This window comes from Trichosurus vulpecula, chromosome 1 (assembly GCF_011100635.1).
Source record: "Trichosurus vulpecula isolate mTriVul1 chromosome 1, mTriVul1.pri, whole genome shotgun sequence".
Classification (NCBI taxonomy): Eukaryota; Metazoa; Chordata; class Mammalia; order Diprotodontia; family Phalangeridae; genus Trichosurus; species Trichosurus vulpecula.
In genome coordinates, this window is record NC_050573.1 from 243,884,164 (window position 1) to 243,890,163 (window position 6,000).

Sequence of the window (6,000 nt, forward strand, 5' to 3'; positions counted from 1 at the left end):
TGACAAGAACTCAGCTCACATACCATTGGCTCTGGTCTTAGCAACTCCCTTTAGGGCCCTGAGGGCTTCATGCCTCTTGCAAACTAGCAAATTAGCTTGCTAACTAGTATTGGGCCTCATATCTAATTAGTGAAAGGGTGTGGGCCTGTCTCTAATCAAGCCTCCCTTTGTCGGCCCCACCTGAAGCCTATTTAATGGGCAGGAAAGATCTTTCACTTACTGATTGGCTTTATACTGGGTTTGTCTTGGCAGGTAGATTTCCAAATATATTGTCTGTAATTGTTGTAAATGGAATTTCTTTTTCTATCTCTTCTTGCTAGGTTTTATTGGCAGTATATAGAATTCCTGATGATTTATGTGGGTTTATTTTGTGTCCTGAAAATTTACTGAAGTTGTTCATTGTTTCAATTAGTTTTTAGTTGATTCTCTAGGGTTTTCTAAATATACTATATCTGCAAAAAGTGATTTTTTTTTGTTTCTTCATTCCCTATTTTTATTCCTTCAATTCCTTTTTCTTCTCTTATTGCTATAGCTAGCATTTCTAGTACAGCATTGAATAATAGTAGTGATATCCTTGTGTGATGCCAATCAGTGTTTAAAGAGCTTTCCCACCCATTCAATAGGTCTCAGCTGGGGCCAGTTAAGGGAGGCTCAATTAGAGGCAGGCCTACACCCTTTACTTACTAAGCCCCTTTGCTGATTGGTCGTGAGGCCCTCAGGCCCTAAGAAGAGTGTATATATCCAGCAGGTAGCCATTAAAAATTGAGAATTCAGCCCAAGGAGAAGTAAGAACTCTGAGACAACAGAGCTGCAGAGAGAATGCAGAGCAGAGAGTGGAGACTAGAGAGCTGCATAGACCAGAGGACTAAGGGGGGAGAGAACGCAGGCAAGCAGACAGTTGGGATTCATGAGCGTTTACAGGAAGGCCCCAGCAGAGAGGAAGTTACAGGATGACTTGGTTCTTTGCTGTAATGTTGTATCATAACTTCCTTGTTGTTATATTGAGGTGGACTTACTAGTTTTGGAATACAATTACTGTTATGTCAAATTGGAGTTATTGGTTTGAGGATTTAATCCTCTGATGTCTAAATAAATGTTGTACTTCCCCTGCCTTCTACTTCCTGGTGCCTCATAGATTCATTAGCTTCCACTTGCTCAACTCTAATTTTTAATGAGTTTAATGAGTTTTCATTTTGTTTTTGAGTCTCCTTTTCCATTTGGTTGATTTTACCTCTCAGGGTGTCATTTTCTCTCTTTAGATTCTGAATCTCCGTAGCCATTTCGCCAATCTTTTTTTCCATATTTTCTTTTAGCTCCCTAATTTGGTTTTTAAAATCCTCCTTTAGCTCTTCCAGCCATGCTTTTTGGGCTGGAGACCAGTTCATATTACTTTTTGAGGTATCAGACACGTCTATAGTGTCATTGCCGTCCTCTTCCGTATTGATATTTTCCTCCTGCCTGTCTCCATAAAAAGAATCTATTGTCCTTGGTTTTTTTGTGTTCTTCTTCATGTTGGTTTGCCTTTTGCTGGCTTTACAATGAATTTCTATCTGTGGGTCTCAGGGCTTTCTGTCCCAGCTTTCTTATTCTGGGGGTTGTGAGTCTAGAATTATAATTCAGTTTCCTGAGGTGTGGGGGAGGGGTCTGGCTCCCTGGCATCTCACTCCCTATGGGTGCTCTCCAGCACTTGCTTTTCAGCAATGGTCTCAGCTGTTTGTTGTTTGAGCTGATGTCTGGCACTTCCCCTGGGGGAGCAAGATTACGTCTGGGCTCCCGGTGTTGACCCCTGCCGACTCTGTCCCTCTGGGACTAATGAGGTTCTAGTATTTGTCCTGTGAGGCCCCACTACTTTCTCCTCTGTTTCAGTTCTCTCTTTTTTTTTTTCCCCCGAGGAATTCTCTGGGTGAGGTGGGGAGGGATTAGAGCCTTTTACCTGGCCATTGAGTCTTCTTCAAGAAGCCGAGTTCCTGGGTTTTGCAAGCGTCAGGAGTGGGTGTTTTCACGGCCGGTGGTGTTGCGCTGCCTCTCATCGCTCCCACAGACTGCCGTCCTGTCTTGGGAGTCCTGGGGATCTCTGCCGGTTTCGGGCGCCCAGCTTTCTCCCAGCCCGTCTCCCACGTGGATTTCCCCGCCGGCCGCTTCCGCTTTGGTCTGGAGCAGCTCCGCAGCTGAGCACTCTCCAAGCCTACAGGATCGTGTCTTCAGCCTTTCAGACTCTCCCGGCTAGGAAATTGGCCCCACGCAGACTGCTCACGGTTTCTGACTCTCTCAAATCTGTTCAAATTCACTTTTTTACGGGAATCTGACAGACCTTGCAAGAGAGCTCCGGTAAGACGCTGCCTTCATGCGGCCATCTTGGCTCCGCCCCCTGTATAAGATCCTTCCCCTGCCTTCTACCTAGAGAATCTTTCATACTTTGCAATTCTGAACTATACAGGAATGTTCACGGTCATCTTTGAGGTCATGAATCTTGCCTTACAGATACACCTTGTTTCATTCCTGATCTCATTGGTAAGATTTCAGGCTTATCTCCATTTCAGATAATGCTTGATCTTGCTGTTAAATAGATTTTGTTATTCAGTTGTTCAGTTGTGGCTGACTCTTTGTGACCCTGTGTGTCATTAGCAAGTCAGACCCTTCTGTCCTCCACCATCTCCCAAAGTCTGTCCAAGCTCCTGTTCATTGCTTCCATGACACTCTCCGTCTCATCCTCTGATGTTGCGTTCTTCTTTTGCCTTCAGTCTTGCCCAGCTTCAGAGTCTTTTCCCATGAGTCCTGTCTTCTTGTTATCTGGCCAAAGTATTTAAACTTCAGCTTTAATATTTGACCTTTCAGTGAAGAGCCTCATTTAATTTCTTTAAGTATTGATTGATTTGATCTTCTTGCTGTCCAAGGAATTCTCAAAAGTTTCCTCCGCACAATTCGAATTTAGATAAATACTAATTAACCTTTTAAGAAAGGCTTTGATTCCTATGTTTTCTACTATGTTTAATAGGAAAAGTTATTATATTTTGTCAGACATTTTCTGCATCTATTGATAAATAATCATGTGGTTTTTACTATCGTTATAGATATGGTCAGTTATGCTGATAGTTTTCCTAATATTGAACCAGTCCTGCATTCCTGGTATAAATTCCTCCTTGTCATAGTATATGATCTTTATGATGTATTTCTGTAATCTCTTTGCTAGTATTTTATTTAAAATTTTTTGCGTTGATATTCATTAAGGAAATTGGTCTGTGTTTTTGCTCTCTCTAGTTTAGGTATCAAAACAATATTTGTGTCCTAAAAGGAATTTAGTAGGACCCCTTCTTTACCTATTTTTTCAAATGGTTTATATAGTATTAGGATTAATTATTCCTTAAATATTTGGTAGAATTCACTTCTGAATCCATCTGGTCCTGTGGATTTTTTCTTAGGGAGCTCATTGATGGATTGTTCAATTTCTTTTTCTAAGATAGGGTTATTTAAGTATTCTGTTTCCCCTTCTGTTAATGCGGGCAGCTTGTATTTTTGTAATTTTTTATCCATTTCACTTAGATTGTTAATTTTACTGGCATATAATTGGGCAAAATAACTCCTAACGATTGCATTAATTTCATCTTCATTGGTGGTGCATTCACCCTTTTTGCTTTTGAAACTGGTAATTTGGTTTTCTTCTTTTTAAAATCAAATTAACCAGTGGTTTATTTACTTTACTAGGTTTTTCCCATAAAACCAGCTCCTAGTTTTATTTGTCAGTTCAGTAGGTTTTTTTTTTTCTTTCAATTTTATTAGTTTCTCCTTTGATTTCCAGGATTTCCATTTTGGTGTTTGTTTAAACATTTTTAAATGTGTTCTTTTTCTAGTTGTTTTTTTTTTGTTTGTTTGTTTGTTTCATGCCCAATTCATTGATCTTTTCTTTCTCTATTTTACTGATGTATGCATTTAGAGATATAAATTTTCTTCTAAGTACTGCTTTGGCTGCATCCCACAAAGTTTGGAATGTTGTCTCATTGTTGTAGTTCTCTTTAACGTAATTATCAATTATTTCCATTACTTGTTCTGTGATCCACTTATTCTTTAGGATTAGATTATTTAGGTTCCATTTAGCTTTTCATCTATGCTTGCATGGCCCTTTATTAAATGTAATTTTTATTGCATTATCATCTGAAAAGGTTTCATTTAATGTTTCTGCTTTTCTGCATTTGGTTGTGAGGTTTTTATGCCCTAATATGCTCTGAGAGGGCAAAGTTGAGCTCCCCCAATAGTATGGTTTTACTATTTCTTCCTGTTTAACTTTTAAACTTTTTCTTTAACATTTAACTTTTTCTTTAAGAATTTGGATGCATGTATGTTTAGTATTGATACTACTTCATTGTCTATGGTTCGTTTTAGCAAGATGTAGTTTCCCTGCTTATCCTTTTTAATTAGGTCTGTTTTTGCTTTTGTTTTGTCTGAGATCATGATGGCTACCACTGCCTTTTTTTTTTTTTTTACTTCAGCTGAAGCATGATAGATTCTGCTCTAGTCCCTTATTTTAACTCTGTGTGCATCCCTCTGTTTAAAGTTTAAAGTGTTTCTTGTAAACAACATATTGTTGGATTCTGGTTTCTAATCCAGTCTGCCATCCACTTCTGTTTTATGGGTGAGTCCATCCCACTCACATTCACAGTTATAATTAGTAACTATGCATTTGCTTCCATCCTGTTTTCTTCTGTTTATCCTTCTCTCTCTCTTTTTATTCTGCTCCTCCTCTAAAGTCTGTTTTGCTTCTGATCATTGCTTTCTTTTATCCACCCCACCTTTTTCTTATCCCCTTCCTCTCCTATTTCCCTTTTGAGTAAGGTAGATTTCTATTAACAATTAAGCATGTGTGTGTGTATGTATGTATGTATGTATATATATATGTATATATATATGTATATATATATATATATATATTTCCATTTTTGAACCAATTTAGATGTGAGTGAGGCTCAAGTGTTGCCCAACACTCCCCCAACATTTTCCCCTCCATTGTAAAAGTTCTTCCTTGTGCCCCTCTTTTATATGAGATGATTTTCCCCATTCTTCTCCTCCCTACCTCCTCCTATAGGATGCCTCTTTCTCACTTATTCATTTTTTACATCATCCTAACATAATTGACTCATTTCTGCACTTTCTTTCTATGTAGAATCCTTCTAACTGCCCTAATAATTATAAAAATTTTAGATACATGATTATCTTTCCATATAGAAAGGTAAATAGTTTAACTTTGAATCCTTTATGATTTCTCTTAAATGTTTACCTTTTTTGTTTCTCTTGAGGCTTGTGTTTGAAAATCAACATTTCTATTCAGCTCTCGTCTTTTCATGAGGAATACCTTAAAGTCCTCAGTTTCATTAAATATCCTTTTTATCCCTTGAAGATTATACTCAGTTTTTTTCTTTTTTCTTTTCTTTTTAATTTATGAAATAAAACAAGCATTTCCATAACATAAGATAATAAAAATGATGATTGCACATGAAACTCCAAATACATTATTTACAACTTGCCATTCCCTCTAAATATGCAATAAAGTTGTCATGTAAATTTCTTTTTTCCCTTCCCTTACCCTCCCCCTACCCCATCACAGAGATGGCTACTGTTAGACACAAACAGGGATTCTAATAATTCTTAAACTATCTTTCCTCAATCTACTTTCCAGGTCAGTTGTTTTTCCACTGAGATATGTCACATTTTCTTCTATTTTTTTCATTCTTTTGACTTTGTTTAATTGTTTCTTGATGTCTTATGAAGTCAATAGCTTCCACTTGCACAATTCTAATTTTTAAGGAATAATTTTCTTCAGTGAGCTTTGGATCTCTTGTTTTATTTGTCCAATTCTGCTTTTTAAGGAATTATTTTCATCAGTGAATTCTTGTCCTTTTTCCATTTGACCAATTCTATGTTTTAAGGTATTATTTTCTTTAGTATTTTTTGTGCCTCTTTTACCAAGCTATTGTCTTTTCATAATTTTCTTCTTTTATTTTCAGTTCT

At 37.4% G+C, this 6,000-nt stretch overlaps 1 protein-coding gene across 1 annotated transcript in view; it reads left to right on the forward strand.

Moving 5' to 3' along the window:
* Positions 1-6,000, forward strand: part of LAMA3 (laminin subunit alpha 3) — a 318,911-nt gene that overhangs the window by 168,015 nt on the left and 144,896 nt on the right. The window lies entirely within an intron of this gene.